Source organism: Haemorhous mexicanus, chromosome 1 (genome assembly GCF_027477595.1).
Source record: "Haemorhous mexicanus isolate bHaeMex1 chromosome 1, bHaeMex1.pri, whole genome shotgun sequence".
In the NCBI taxonomy this organism is placed as follows: domain Eukaryota; kingdom Metazoa; phylum Chordata; class Aves; order Passeriformes; family Fringillidae; genus Haemorhous; species Haemorhous mexicanus.
In genome coordinates this window covers 129,589,666-129,604,333 of record NC_082341.1, presented here as the reverse complement: position 1 = coordinate 129,604,333, position 14,668 = coordinate 129,589,666, and the positions used below count along the sequence as shown (strand labels likewise).

Genomic DNA, 14,668 nt, shown 5'->3' with positions numbered 1-14,668 from the left:
TCACCCCTGAAGCACAGAAATGCCTTTTTTTTCCCCAATTTTGTTTGTCACAAATATGGTTTTTATCTGATTTAGTTGGCCAAGTTGCGAGACCTATGGTTCTCAAAGTTCCAAGTCAAGCAGTTTTAATAGTTTTGTCTGGTTGGAGTAGTGCCTGAAGCATACAGTCATTCTGGGAAGGGATCTGTGTGTGCTGTCTGAGATTAATACCTTTGTGACAATGCAGACCAAGGGATGAGTTGAACCTACTGCTGAAGCTGCAGCCACAATGATCAGGGCTGTAAGAGTATCATCATCTTTATTTGCAAACAGGAAACATCCTGCTAACACGGACTTGGTATCACTTGGGCTTCCTTACTCCCAGCATGCTCTAAAGAAAGATGCTGGCCTAAATTTCCATGTCTGCTTAGATCTGCAGTGCAAACAACAAAATCCTGTCTCTATCCTAATAAAGGATAGAGAGCAATTTCTACTGCCCAGGGGAGGAGCTCTTTGCTGTGCTTTGTCAGACACTTCTCCATAGTGACTCATGTCAGGTAGATCATACTGGGGATCCAGGAGTACTTTCCTGCCTACATCCTTTCCTTATGGCAGGTTATGTGAGGACTTCGTGCTGGAGATGGAATAAGGCAAAAATTACCTAAAGTTAGCCAGGGGAATAGTGACCTGCCAAGTTGTGCTTGGTTGGGGAAGAGTCAAGGTTGTGTGTGGACAAGAAAAGATTGTTGAAGGGAAGTGAGAGAGAAATAATATGATTTATCTATTTTAAAAAGCCGAAGGGTGATGGTAGAGATGAGACTGCTATCAGCTCTACTGGAGAGTTGCAGCTTCATTGCAGTTTTTACATCTGTATTGAGATGTGTAATGGAGAAGGCATAAATTCAGTCACCTTCATTTTTCTGTGGGGAAAAACAATCAGAAATTATGGATGTTCTCAAGATAGCTTATTCTTTAAATAAAACTGGCAGATTTTCAAAACGCTGTAGTGTTCAGCAAAGATAGTGTATAGCTGCAGTGCTCCAGCTTGCACAAAAATACAGTGTATCTACAGGATAGTAATGTAATCCCCCGGTGGAAGTGCTCATGTTTGTATTGTATTAAAACCTGCTGTCAGGTGAATGCTGCTTTTAGTGACTCATGAAGAAGAAACTCATTCTCCATGAAGGGTGTGTCTCTTTTGTCCAAAGTAGCAAACACACTAATTGTGGGCTCCCCAGAGAGCAGCAAAGAGGAGGCTGTGGCTCTCCAGGACTGCAGAGAGGACTTAATAAAAGCAGATATTAAGCAGGCACCTGCCAGCTGCTCACAGGCTAGAGCTTCTCGTTTTCATCTGTTTTATGAAAAGATTTACTTATTTTATTTATTTATTTATTTATGTCTTTATTTGCCTTAACCTTAGATTTTTCATTAGATCGTAGGGAGTTTTTTCTCCCTGAAATTCTTTGATGGTTGTTGGAAAAGACAGGGATACTAGGGGAAGTCTGGTGTCAGGAAGAAAATAGAGTGTAGAAAGACTGGAGCAGAGCATCACAGTGGGATTAAGATGAGGGGCAAGGATGTTTGAATTTAGGAAAACTGTGGACAGTCTGCCTGAGAGCGAGCAGAGTGGAATGTGATTGCATTTGCTGTCCTCCCAGCTTTCCAAGCCTCTGTTTCTAGTGGGTATAATTTTAAGAGTAAACTAGTAACAGTGCTCCTCTGAGACTCTGTTCTGAAGAAAGAGGTGCTGTTGTTACATATGGAGAGAATTCCTTAAATAATTTTAGCTAAATGTTTAAAGGTAAATGTCTTTCTGACTATAAATACTCTTAATTCATTTGTGTGGAACATTCCACATGCTTAGCCACTTCTACATTTGTGATCTGAAGACAAAGAAACTAGACCATTAGGCAATTGCAAATTGTATGAAAATAGAAAATAAAAGATGGAAAATGTTGTACTTTATTGACTAAGAGTGGAAAAGAGTCCAGTTCTTTTCTGAGAGGAAGAAGAGAATTGAATTCTGTAATGGAACACTATGCCTTCTTGTCATTAAAGTCTGTATTGTCTTTGAGAGATGGAATCAGAAATAAGGTTTGTAGTATCCAGTGTAACATGGACATTTCAGTAAGCCTTTGATAGATTTTACAACGTGCATCTGCAGAGCACTGCTTGCATAGGACCGTATGGAAAATGAAGATCATGTTTTATGTGGTTTCTTTTGGTGACTTTTACGATGGTTGTACTTCCCTCAGCAGCAGAAGTAACTTTATGGAAGTCTGAGAATGGATAACATGAACATAATGCCAGACCCACAATAAGTGACCAGCTGTTTTATCTCATGGTAGTTATCACTTGTAATATTTGTGAGAGCAGTGTTTTCCTAGACAAAAATAATAATGAAAAATAAAGGTGGTGAGCAGGTTTGCTACCTGATTTGAAAACTACAAGAACGTATTCAGCAACTGAGTCTGTACAGCATTATTGTATTTTGGCTTTCTAAACAGTTTCTAACACAAATACATACATTACCAAGGAAGTGTTTCTATCTAGCAGACCAGACTGGGGAACAAGATGGACCTAACTAACCAGAGGCTGGTTATTCTAACCAGAGGTGGTGTATTCTCAATTTCCCTTTGATACCTGCAGGCCACAGTTTTGGTAGTTCTTGTAATGAAAAAAAGGTTGAATTCAGAGCAAGAACACTAATGACAGCAGAGTTAAACCAGATGCATTCTTCAGCTACCACATATTATGTCAGTGGTTTCATTCTTTTCAATACAAAGTATTCAAGTTAAAAAAAGCTTTTTATTCAATTAAAAAGCAAACATAAACACAACAAAAAGCCCAGGACTCATAAAGCAAATATATTTCATAGCACAGTGAATGTTTAATGTTAAAAGCCTCTTGGAAAAGCATTCAGATCAAGAGTACTTATAAATATTCCCAAAACCTCCCTTCAGTTTTATTCCATCTAAATTGACCATCTTGTATGCTTACAATGCTTTATTAAAAATAAGTTTCATAGGACTTCTTAATCCATCTTCATATCTCCAGATAGTTTATGAAGCTCTGCCTTTATTTCACTTTAAATGTAAATATATATTTTGGTTATTTCCTGTAATGGTATTACAGATCATAGATAAATTGCTTGGAAACAAATGACAGGGAAGGCAATAATATGCAGACTAATTTTGCCCAAATCTCCTACTATACTCATAGAACCATATGTGGTAGTTGCTGCCTCCAGCTTTTTCTGCATCCTCTACCACTTTGGAAGGTGTTTTGTGTATTGCACATTATTGAATATCACCCTTCCTCTGGTCTCGCATTGTGTGTTGTCCACCCTCTGCTTGACTATGCAAGCTCAATTGTTGATGATTTGGTATTTTTGTGTTGCAGTTTTCTCAGTTACAGGGTCAGATTCTAACTTCAGGTCCAATTTGTTCCACCAGGATTGTGGCATGTGTTTTGAAAACATAACCAACATAGCTCTGAGCAACCTGGTCTAGTTAAAGATGTCCCTGCCCATGGCAAGGGCACTGGAACTAGATGATCTTTAGTGTCCCTTCCAACCCAGGCCATTCTATGATAAACTTTTTGTTTGGTTGGTTGGTTTTGGTTTTGGTTTTGGTTTTTTCATTGTCATCTCCCTCTAAAAGGGCAATGTTTTCACTTCCCTCAAAGAAGGGAATCAAAGGTGAAAAACAAGAGTTCAGAAATTTCGTGAGGGACTAAGTGACTTCCCTGTGGCTTCAAAGAAAAACCATTGTGTATCCATAATTGTCAGGAATCATCACTCATACTACTGGTTTTTGAGTGCTACCACTGTTTGTAAGTGAATAAGTCTACTTTAAGAGGTGATGGTGGGATAAAAGGTGAAATGCTAATTTAATTTAGGGTAGATCTGAAGGTCTGATATAGATTCTGTAATGTCACATGGTTTAAGTGAACTGTGGCATCTTGCTTGATGGCCTTAGTGCAGTGTAATGCAAAGTAGAGGTGCATGGTACTGTTTTTCCTGCCATGACAAACGTTTTCAGTTCATGCTATTACAGCAAGAATGATCATTCCCAGCTGCAACTTCACCAGATCTATGTGTGAAATATCCCTTTTCACACTGGGACTTGTACCCATGGTATAGTTTAAATCAAAGCTCTAGGTGTAGTGTTGGGGTTTTTAACACTCATTATTTGGGATGCTGGACACTTAACAATACTACATGAATAAAAAAAAAAATATTACTAATCTGCCACCACTTCTCCTTGCAAACATGTATGAGTTAGAAAATTGTACCCTAGGAGAACATCCTGTGCTGGGAAATACAGAACAATTTAAATTTTCTACAGACTCAGGAGGGGCCTTCTACCTCAGATTATTTTAAATTCATCTTCTCTGGGGTTATTAAGGAGGGGCATCTTCAAAGCAGTAGTTAGTGTTGAGTGGTGAAGAAATATATAGTCATGGAGTCTAATACCTGCTATCAATGAACACTGGCTGCTGTCTAGAATAGATAGTCTAGATGGTCCATACTTCCTCATTTTCTTGTTGATATTACTCTGCTGTACATAAATACATACATTTTGGTGCAGTTATTCCTGCCTGGGATTTCTTTGACAGTCACATGCACATGGTGTACAGTGTACATGCAGGGGACAGTGGTCTTGGAAAGCCCCAACTTCTCCACACACCGACTCTGCAGGTGGCTTGCTCAGCCAAAAAGAAAAAAGAAAGCTGGCAACCATAGTGATGCTTTAACATGGATGTATAGTTAGTGTCAAGCACCTTTGGCTCATGCCTGATAGGCCCTACTCTGCCCAGAAGCTTCAGTGGCATTTCCTTGCTGTCCATTCATCTACTCAAATCTTGTTGGTTTGTAGTCTCTGTTTTCATATCCATAATTTTTAACATATCTTTAGTTCTTATTTCTTTGTTCAGCAAAAGTTTAACTCATGGGATGAGGAGATGGCTGTCAAGAGGTTGTATTTGACTCTTTTGGTAGAAATTAAGTTGTTTTGGACCTTTGAAAAGTTTGAAGAGTTGTTTAAAAACCAAGAAGAAAGATGGATGTTTGATTTAATGTATTTCTTCTTTATAAGAGATGGTTTAGTGAAGAGATGGCTTTGTGCCCTAATTGTTTCAAAGTCAGTTGCCCTTGTTAAAAACACTGTGTTGTTTAGGCTTGGAGATTATCTGGTGGCGATACTTCGCAGTTCAAAATGTCCAGTTGAAATTTCAAGTGCTAAGGAAACAACAGAAACCTCTCATCTGTAATTGTGAATTTATTTTTTTTAAAGGCAACCTATCTGAAAATTCTGAAAGACTTAGTGGTAAACTGTGTGTCACCCAAAACAAGTTTATTTGGTGTAGAGCGTGTACAAGATGGTGATGCTTACCGCACAATGTATTTTTAATGTGGTGGGATTTATTTCAGTCTGTAATCAAGCACTCTCTTTCCTAAAAGAGAAGGACTTGGGCCTCCTTTAGCTCTTCAACACATTGCAGTGTGTTGTCAGAACATCAGTTTGTCTCTTGAGTCATCACGGCATAAAATTGGCAAAGGCAGTTCCTTGACACTGGAATAGCCTCAGGGGCTTCACTTTGTATATCATGTGTAATTCAGAGGAGTTGTGGATTGCTATAAAGTTCATCATTGACATCTCTGGCTGACTGAGACATTTTCATTCCGAAACTCCTCGTTTCAACATTAGGGTGTATCCTGAACTGTGGTTTGATAAACATGGAAGGAGCTTGATGTAAAGAAATACTGAAGTTCCTGGATATACTCACATCAAAAAGGCAATTGATAGGAGGTGATGTCATAACAAATAAAGCAATTATGAGCTTGGAGCTTCTGCTCTCCATGTCTGGTAGCATGAAAACAACAGAACAGTTGCAGAGGTAACTAAATCAAACCTGGTACAAGGCACTGTTTGTCTCCTGAATAATGTAGCTAGATTTCTCTGCGCCTTGCCCTGGAATGTGACTGAAGCCCAGATGTGAGAACAATGTATGGAGGAGGGAGAAAATGGGGAGGAGTATAGCTGATAAAAGAGCCATAGCTGATAGAAGATGTATTGAAATATCTAGAATATATTATTTTTGTGCTTTTCTAATCTGGTCTCAGAGTGTAAAGAAATTTGTAGATCATGGGGATAGGATGATACATCACTTGTGGGAATGTCCCTGTTGCATCTTCCTTTGACACAGTTTGTGCTGACTGCAGAGTACTGCAAGTACTGTGTAGAGTCCCACATATAAGGTATGAGATTTTATGTGTTATTTGTACCATGCACCCTACTGCACTACCTGAAAAATATCTGGAAGTGCTGCTATCTCAATAATGATCTTCCCTGAGAAAATGAAAACCAAGAAAGGAAAAGCATTAAAATCTGGCCTGTAATTAGGCTGGGTTTAAAGATAAATGTCAGTTTCCTTCTAAATACAGTATGTTACTGTATTTAGAAGGAAACATTTTCATCACCTGTTCAAAACAAAAAGTTCATTAGCACCAAATAATTCCAACTTCATTAGTTGTAAACAAGTGATGGAGAGAGCAGCAGTGGGGTTCTACTGTTCCTTACAGGTGACTGAGCTATCCTTGTGAGTCAAATCATAGATTTCAGCAGAACAGGAAAATAACAGTGTTCTTGTAGATGATGTTGACACGACCATGTTAACAACACTTGGAGCACCTTTGCTCATGATGGATGTACTCTTATTAACAAGAGATGAACACAGACTTGTAGGATGGTCAGGGAAATGGAAAGAACCCATCTGAGATGTGTACCTGGATGCTCTCCATGAATGTGTGCATAGACAAAATAGCTTTGAATTAGCTATCACAGGTACTGTAGTCCGTGTAGCCCTGCAGAACTGGCCCAAGGACAGGAGATGAAGGGAATTGGGACTGAAGAGGGCAAGATGAGCTAACTGTGCCTTCCCTGTTCTGAAGCAGGTTTCTAATGGATGGAGAAGGACAGAAATACAGCCAGTTGTGAGGTGGACTGTAGTGTGTGTCTCCTGAATGCCTGCAATAGCAAAGAAACCCTGGAACATAGTTTACAGTGCTGTGACCATTTGGCTTGTGCATGCCATAGAAACAGTGGCTTAATGGTCCCACTCTGAGAGGTACAATCTCACTTTGGTAGGAAGCAGAGAATCCTCTCAGAGGTGTTTCTTGCCTGGAGTCTCCAGATCTCTTTTAGCAGTGCTGGTAGCACTGGCCAGCATTGTCCAGAATCAGTGGCTTTTTATTTACAATTCTCTTTGCTTCTTGCTTGAAACAAATAATTATTTCCAAATAATTGGAAAGTGCAGAAAGAATTACATGTAAATATTAGCAATAAACAGAAACTGACCCTTGGGTCATTTTTGAGATTGACTTGATTTCAGCAAAGCATTCACATTAGTGACAGAACAACATGCCTGTGCTCTTTGATTTGGTGAGATGAGGACTTGCAGGTTTTATCAAGTGCTTCATCAATGTATATTTTATTACCAAAAAATTATACTTTAATGGATGGCAGAAAAAAAGTTAAATATTATTTTAAACTTGACTTACAGCAACTGTCTGGAGACAAATTGTGCTAGGCAAATTACCCATGTATGTGCATTAGGACTGTATATATGCAGTAATATTATAAAACATATTTTGGGAATATTCATACAGTGTAGGAATCACACTGTTTGCAATAAATAAGCGGGGAAGAAGGAAAAGCAAAACATTTTTGATCTTGCATTTTCTCTTACTTTGGGAAAGACAAAGTTCCTGTAGCATCTGCTGTAAGGATATCTTCAGCTAATCATTCTTCTCAAAAATTAAGGAAGACTTATGGACTTTTTGCTTTGTTTCTTTTCCATCTTTTTTCATGTTCAGCGTGGTAATTTGTATTGCATTGAGCAAGTGGTCCAGCCCTTTTCCCTGAGGAAAGCATCAGAAGTGTGAAGTTTTCTTTCTGTAAACAGTACCCTGTCAAAGTGATCTCATTTATGAGTGGGGATGTACCTGTGAACAAACTAGAACAGTAGCATATGGGACAGGCAGGAAAGGGATGGAACATGAATATTTTGGATAAATTTGGAATAACTAATCTGTTGCTTCATAGCACTGTTGAGGCTTGGTTTGCAGACAGAGTTATTTGTTGCATCAGCAAGTGGCCTTTAAAGTAGAAAAAATGGAACAGAAAATCTTCCCCAAAAATCCTCAAGATTTGTGGATGACCATAAGGGATAACCATTCTCTGCAGGGTTCTGTTATTCCTTTCTTAATTTAATTTTTGCTTTGCACTCATAATCTATCAAGAGATTACCCTTTATTTGGTTGCTCTGTTTTGAAGCAGACAATTTCTGTGTCATACTTCTACTTAATCTTCAGTCACTGCCCCAAGGGCTCTCCACCAGATAAGTTTTCCTGATAGGTTGCAGCTGTTTGAAAAGTAAAAATTATTCATTGGATTGATCTTTTCAATATATAGAATAAGTTGTTCCTGTAAACTGCAGCTTATCTCCTAGTGTGGAATTTGGCTTGCCTCACTGCTCCTGTTTATGCAGAGCATTTAAAACTGGAGATCTTATCACCAGCCAATAATGAGAGCAGTGTTTTACTACCCATCTTCTCCCTCCCTACTCCCAGCACACTGCATCCCATATTTTATAAATCAGATAGTAAGATCTAGAGTTCAATCCTGTTTCCATATGGCTAGGATAGGTTTGAAATTTCAGTTTTCTTTAAGGAAGTCAGACAAGTTGCTCAAAAAGCAGTAATAAAAAGGTTTCCATGAAAAAGGCATTTTCCATCTGTTTTGCAAAACTTAAGCAACCTTTCCTGGGGAGCCTTTTGGGGGCAAAGCAGCTATTCCTTCCACTGGGTTGCAGAGGGGGCAGCAGGAGCAGAGCATCTCCATGGGATGTGTTTACATCAGAAATCACAGTAAATTTAACATCCTGTTTATTGCTGATGCAGCTCTGCCAGCACTCATGGAGAGGCCTGGTGTGGTGATAGGCTCCAGGGCAGCCTGGGTATCACCACTGGATTGTACCTCCTCTAGGGGGAGGGGGCACTGGGAAAGGGTGCTCCGGGTACTCCTGGGGACACACCTGGCTTGGGAAGCCACCTAGCTTGAGAAGGTGGCTGGGGCAGCAGAGACAAGGGAGAGCCCTGTGTGTGGGAGAGTACGTCAGCCAACCTTTGGAACAAAATACTGCAATTTCTTGGATATCTACACCTGCAAATTGGTAGTAAAAATGAATGGATTATCTTCTGTCAAGTTTTAGTGGTTTTAGTGAAAATGGAGACAATAGAGAAATAGGTGTTTGTAAAAACAGGCCCATTCCTTGTGGAACAATGCTAGATGCAACTTCAAATAAAACACTTTGAGAAACCTGCCTGTGTTACCACTTTCTCTTCAGTTCTGTTAAATTGTATTTTCTGCTCCAGGATGCTGAGAACCACTCTGTGAATGTCTCCCATCTCTTAGGACTGATGTGCAGAGACTTTTTATTATCTTTAAGCCGTTACAATCCAAATGGAAAGTCAGTGTCTCAGTTACTGAGGACTCTGTCAAGTGCTCTCAAGCTCTAACACACCAGCCAGACTTCCAAAGGCTCTTTGGATAACTGAACCACAAAATGCATTAGCTTGGCCAGGAGGAGGTGGAGAACTTTGAGATGATCTTTGATGCATTCTTCTTTTGTTCCTTGAGAAGTTCAGGTATATATATTTTTTTAGAAGAAAAGTTCTTATATTTGTATTTTTATCTGAACTAATTCTAGTCACTGTCAGTATAAAAAATGCTTGTGTATAACAAGGACAGCAGAAACAAAGAAGGGCCTTTGTTCTGCATATGAATTAGTCTGCAAATATGAAGCTAGCATGGAAAATGTTAATTTTATGTTTGACCACTATGAGCAAAGGCAGAAATCCCTAATTTCTAATTAGTGCATTATTAGTGTATCTCTCTTTTAAATATCAAGCACCAGTTCTCTTTTTAAATATGTAAACAGTAATGCTCTCAATGTGCTGAGATATATCATTCTAGTACTGTGCTGATTTAATATAATATTTGGAAATATTTTCCTTTGCTTTTTGCTTTGTTGTGAAAGTTATGGCTTTTACTAAAGAGCACTGAAGACCTTGGACTATTTGTATTGATTATTCTCTCTGTAATTTTTGGTTTTGTGTTTGGCAAGAGAGTAATTTTTAATCTCCATAATCAACAACCAAACACAAGAGCAAAAGGTAAGATAATTTATCTGTACTGTCAGTATTTTGAGTTATTACATGGTAACCAAGTATTATGGTAAATGCAAAATCTTATATGGACTAAGAATATTTTGTAGCATGAAGAAGATCTTTACAGAAGAGTGGTTGTAGGTACTTTCAATACATGGAGTCACAGTCATGTTCATGTATTTTCTTGCTGGTTCATTGTTGGGATGTTGGTTTTTGCCTTTAATGATGAACTGAAGAAAATAAAAATATTTTTATTTTCCCTGTAAAATGTAATTTAGGATTTTCACTTCAGAAGTGCTTCTGTTATTACTAGTATACTGATGATGATGATTCATTATATGATGAATCATATTTTTGGTGTTCAAAGCTTCTAACAACATGTTTATCAGTATTGATGCAGTGCTCAGTATGACATTATCAGTGTGATGTGGCTATAGTCAAGTGACCAGACTCAGGTTTCAGAGGTTTCTTTATGAGAATTTAGCACATGTAAGTATGGGAAGGAGAGAGCAATTTAAATATAGTGTTATTTTGTCCCAGTTATAGCTTATTAAAGCACACATATTTATATGGTACTTCTTACAAAAGGTCCAGGTGTTTTGTGAACCACTGCCATAACCTGAATTTTGGATGGAGGACAGTAGACAGTTAACATGGAATAATAGCATTTTTGTGCTTTACTGCTTCTCTTCTTATCAATCCTAGTTAATGATTTTATTTTCTTTGCTTGAAGTAAACTTGATTGTGTTCTTCAATAGGGTCAACTTTATCAAAAGCACCTGCTACCACTACCACTTTCTCTGCTCTGAGAATATTCTCCAGTACCCTTAAAATGTGCTTGGGTAAAGTAATGACTTAAAATGCAGTCTTTCCAAGAGGAAGAACTGCAGGCTTTTTTGATCTAAGCCAAGCAAGTAATAAAGAGTAGTCTAAAGACTGAAAAACTAGAGTAAAATTTGTATTTTTAGGATTTATTTAAGAGCAAGCCTTAAAAATAGAAAAAAAAAATAGAACTATCATATAGGTGTGTCCAGATGGGAATAATACATAGGAGGGAGTTTGAAGGTAACAGTGGCCAGGAGCTGGCAGAAGAAATGGGACAGTAGGAGATTGGACTCTGCATTGATTTGGAACAGTTGCATAGCCTCGGACTTGTCTGGGACCCTCCTTTTCTCATCTCTTGCAGCTTAAACCCAGCCTTTCCTTGTAGAGAGTTTTGACTGGGGAAACTGTGTTTGGTGGTTAACATTGATAAATTATTATCAAAAATGCAATCAGTTCATCAGCAAAATCAAAGAAAGGATTTGTCAAAAGTAACCAAGTCTGGTTGGCCTTGACTGTTAAAGAAAAGGACACTTAATTGGCAGGCTGGCTAGATCAGTGTATTGCAGGGATCCAGTGAAACCACTCCCCCTGCTGAGGAGGCAGGGAGACATGAAACAAAGAGACCTGGGGTGTTGGTCAAAGGTCTGCCTCCAAGGGCCTGTAACTTCTGCTGCTAATATCTCAGCTGATTCATTGTAATTCGGCTATTTTTCATGTGTTTGGCTTTATAAGCACTTAGAAGGAAAGGATCCAAAACTGCTTGGTTCCCTAATGCAGAGTGGGCTGACACAAATACATCTGTACAGAAATTGGGAGATGGAATTTGAAGACTGGGATGTGAGGTTAGAGAAAAGAAGAAATCTTCATAGTTGATGTAGTAGATGATCTTACAACTGATTTAAATTTCATTGCACCTAATAGCAGTAACATCAGGGCTTATGATTTCAGTCCACAGAAAATCGCCTTAGCAATGGTGAGATAAATGTTTTGGGAACAATCAATGTGTAACAAGTTATTCTCCCCTCTGAGTCCAAATAGTGTTGAACAGCTGCGTGCAGGTTCAGCTTTCCTGTAAAGAAAGCTGGAAAATACTGGGGAAATCTTAAGGCATGAACTCACATGTGATTCTGACTAAATGCAGATGGCTTTAGTGGTTGCAGTCTTCAGTTTTATGCCTTTCCTGTATCTCAAAGGCTGCTCCTGCTGCTGCAGTACTGGCTGTCTGATATATGAAATATGTGTGTTTATATTTATGAGCCAAACTGTAAAAATGGAACAAGTCACATAACTTGTAGCTGCTAAAATTCTTGTGGCTGGGAAGTATGAGCAGAGTGTTCTTGCTTGCTGGATGCAGCTGAGGAGCAGTAAATAGTAAAAATGACTGTCATTCAGAATGGGCAGAGAGAAAGTCCAAAGTTCATTTTATTTGGGCTGTTATCCTGTAAATCAGGATAACAGCCCAAATCAGGAAGAAAAAAGGATTCCATTAATTGCAGGAGTGTGGTTTAGCATGGCTGGAAATGGCAAGGATTCTCATGACTATTCCTTTTCTTTGCCTGCTTGTGAAGACTTCCGCCTTAAGCACAGATGCCAGTGCTGACAATCTTGGGACATCGTAAAATTATTTGGAGCAAGGGCTAGATTTTCAGAACAGCAGTGCTTATCATTATAGAGGAGAGGAAAAAATCAAAATAACTAGAAGAAGTTAGTTATAAACTGCTTGGGGAAACTTTGTGATTAGCTCCTGGTTTAGACTCTGACATCTTGACACCAACTTGGCAAACACTTGCAACAACTGCTGTAGTGTGATTTCGCAATTCTGGAGAGGCCTGGATGGGAATATGTTAGTCCTGTTGCCACACAGGCAGAAGAGCTTTGTTGGAAGGCTGATTGCAAACACTAGGGATCAGCTTCTCCATCTTATCAGGAACTTCTGCTCATTTTGTCCTCATATGTTGCAGAAAGGCAGATAGTAATGGTTCATTCACAGCTGGATAGTCACAGTTGGTGTAGTCTGGCAGGAATGGGCTACAGAACAGGTGAAGCCTTCTCAGAAACTAGATTTTCATACTGGGATATTGGGTAATTGGAAAATCATCTGGCAGTGTTGGTCTTGAGAAAGTGTAGCGTCTCCATGTCAACCCTGAGGAAGGGTCTTCTGAGCCCAGAGGAGTTTGGCATTCTGAGTGAAACACTCCTCTGCAGGCATGAGGAGCTCATGGGTGACAGATTAGGAATTCAGCTGATTATAGCAGACATCCAAGACCTTTCCAATACTTGATGATGACCATATGGCTGCTGTGCTCTTTGCAGAAGCCTTGGCTGGAGGAAAGAAGGGTTTCTACAGATATAATCAGAATGCAGCAGGAACCATCATCAGTGTTTCAGCTCCAGGCACTGATGTGTTGCAAAAGACAGTTGTGAGAGTTAAGCCATTCTGCAGCGTGGGAGAGTGTTCATCAGCATCTGTGTGGGTCCTTGCATCAGCCAGAAAGCAGCTGTGAACCTTTTCATGGGCAAGTTCACGGTTTGCTCACTGAAATATCAAGAGCCTTTCACTGTAGTATAGTTTCCAGTTAATGAACCTTCCACCTGATGTGTGAGATAGGATTCCAGAAAAGGGAGTGCACCCAGCACATCCTGTTCCTCTTGGTGACTTACTGACCAACAGTTGATGGGAAACAGCAGGTAGCTGACCACTTATTATCTTGGGCTTTAAATTAGACTCAGCCTGATCTGCTCAGTAGAGCTAAAGCAGACAAGGCACAGAGATATCTCTAGAGACCTAGAAAGCAGAATACGGGGTGGGGGGGAAGTGTCCTTTTGTAAGAACAAAATTAACTTGATCTCTAGGAATTGAGAAGATGATTTTGGATGATCAGTCATATGTTTGAAAGCAAACATTTTCAAAAAATTGTCTGTTTTGATTCCACCTACAAGGTGGAAATCCCACAAGGATTTCCAGCCCAAAAGGGTGGAAAGCAAAAGTCTGCTAATGTAGTGGGTTTGGTAGTTTTATTTTGGTGCATTGACTTCTCAGAAATTTTACGTTGTGAGAGAGTTACTCTTGGGTAAAAAAGACAGAATATAATTTTTACAGACAAAAAAAAAATTCCTTCCTTGCCTAAAAACCCCCCCATGACTCCTTGAGCAATGGATCACTGAATCCTGGTTCCTGGTGGCATTTGGCATTGTCCAAATCTTCTCTTCCTTTCACTGAAAAGCTGGATGCTCTCCTTTCCCTTATTACTCCTTCTCCATGTCCTCTCCTCTAATTTACACAGGTTCCCATGGAGACCAGGCTGAGGCAGCAGTGGGCCCCTGTGCCATCATGCTGGTTCAGGCATCCATCACACCTGCAAAACAACCTCCTCTCCCTCCCTCCCTCTCTCCCTCTCCCTCTCCCTCTCTCCCTCTGCCTTTCTCTCCCCTACCCTCCTACCCTTCCTGTATCATTTTTATGCCAGTTTCCTAATTACTTAAAATATTTGGGTTTTAATCTGACCAGGAAAAATTTAGGATCAGTTTTTGGGGGAGAGTATGGGAATGTTAATAATGTTAAGCAGAAGCAACGAACTCTCATCTTTTCATTCCAGTTCACAATTTTTCTTTACCCTACAGAGACTAATA

General features: G+C 39.4%; 1 protein-coding gene across 1 annotated transcript in view; it reads left to right on the top strand.

The window, feature by feature from the left end:
* The window catches only part of ZNF704 (zinc finger protein 704), a 102,417-nt gene that overhangs the window by 47,842 nt on the left and 39,907 nt on the right, over nt 1–14,668 (top strand). The window lies entirely within an intron of this gene.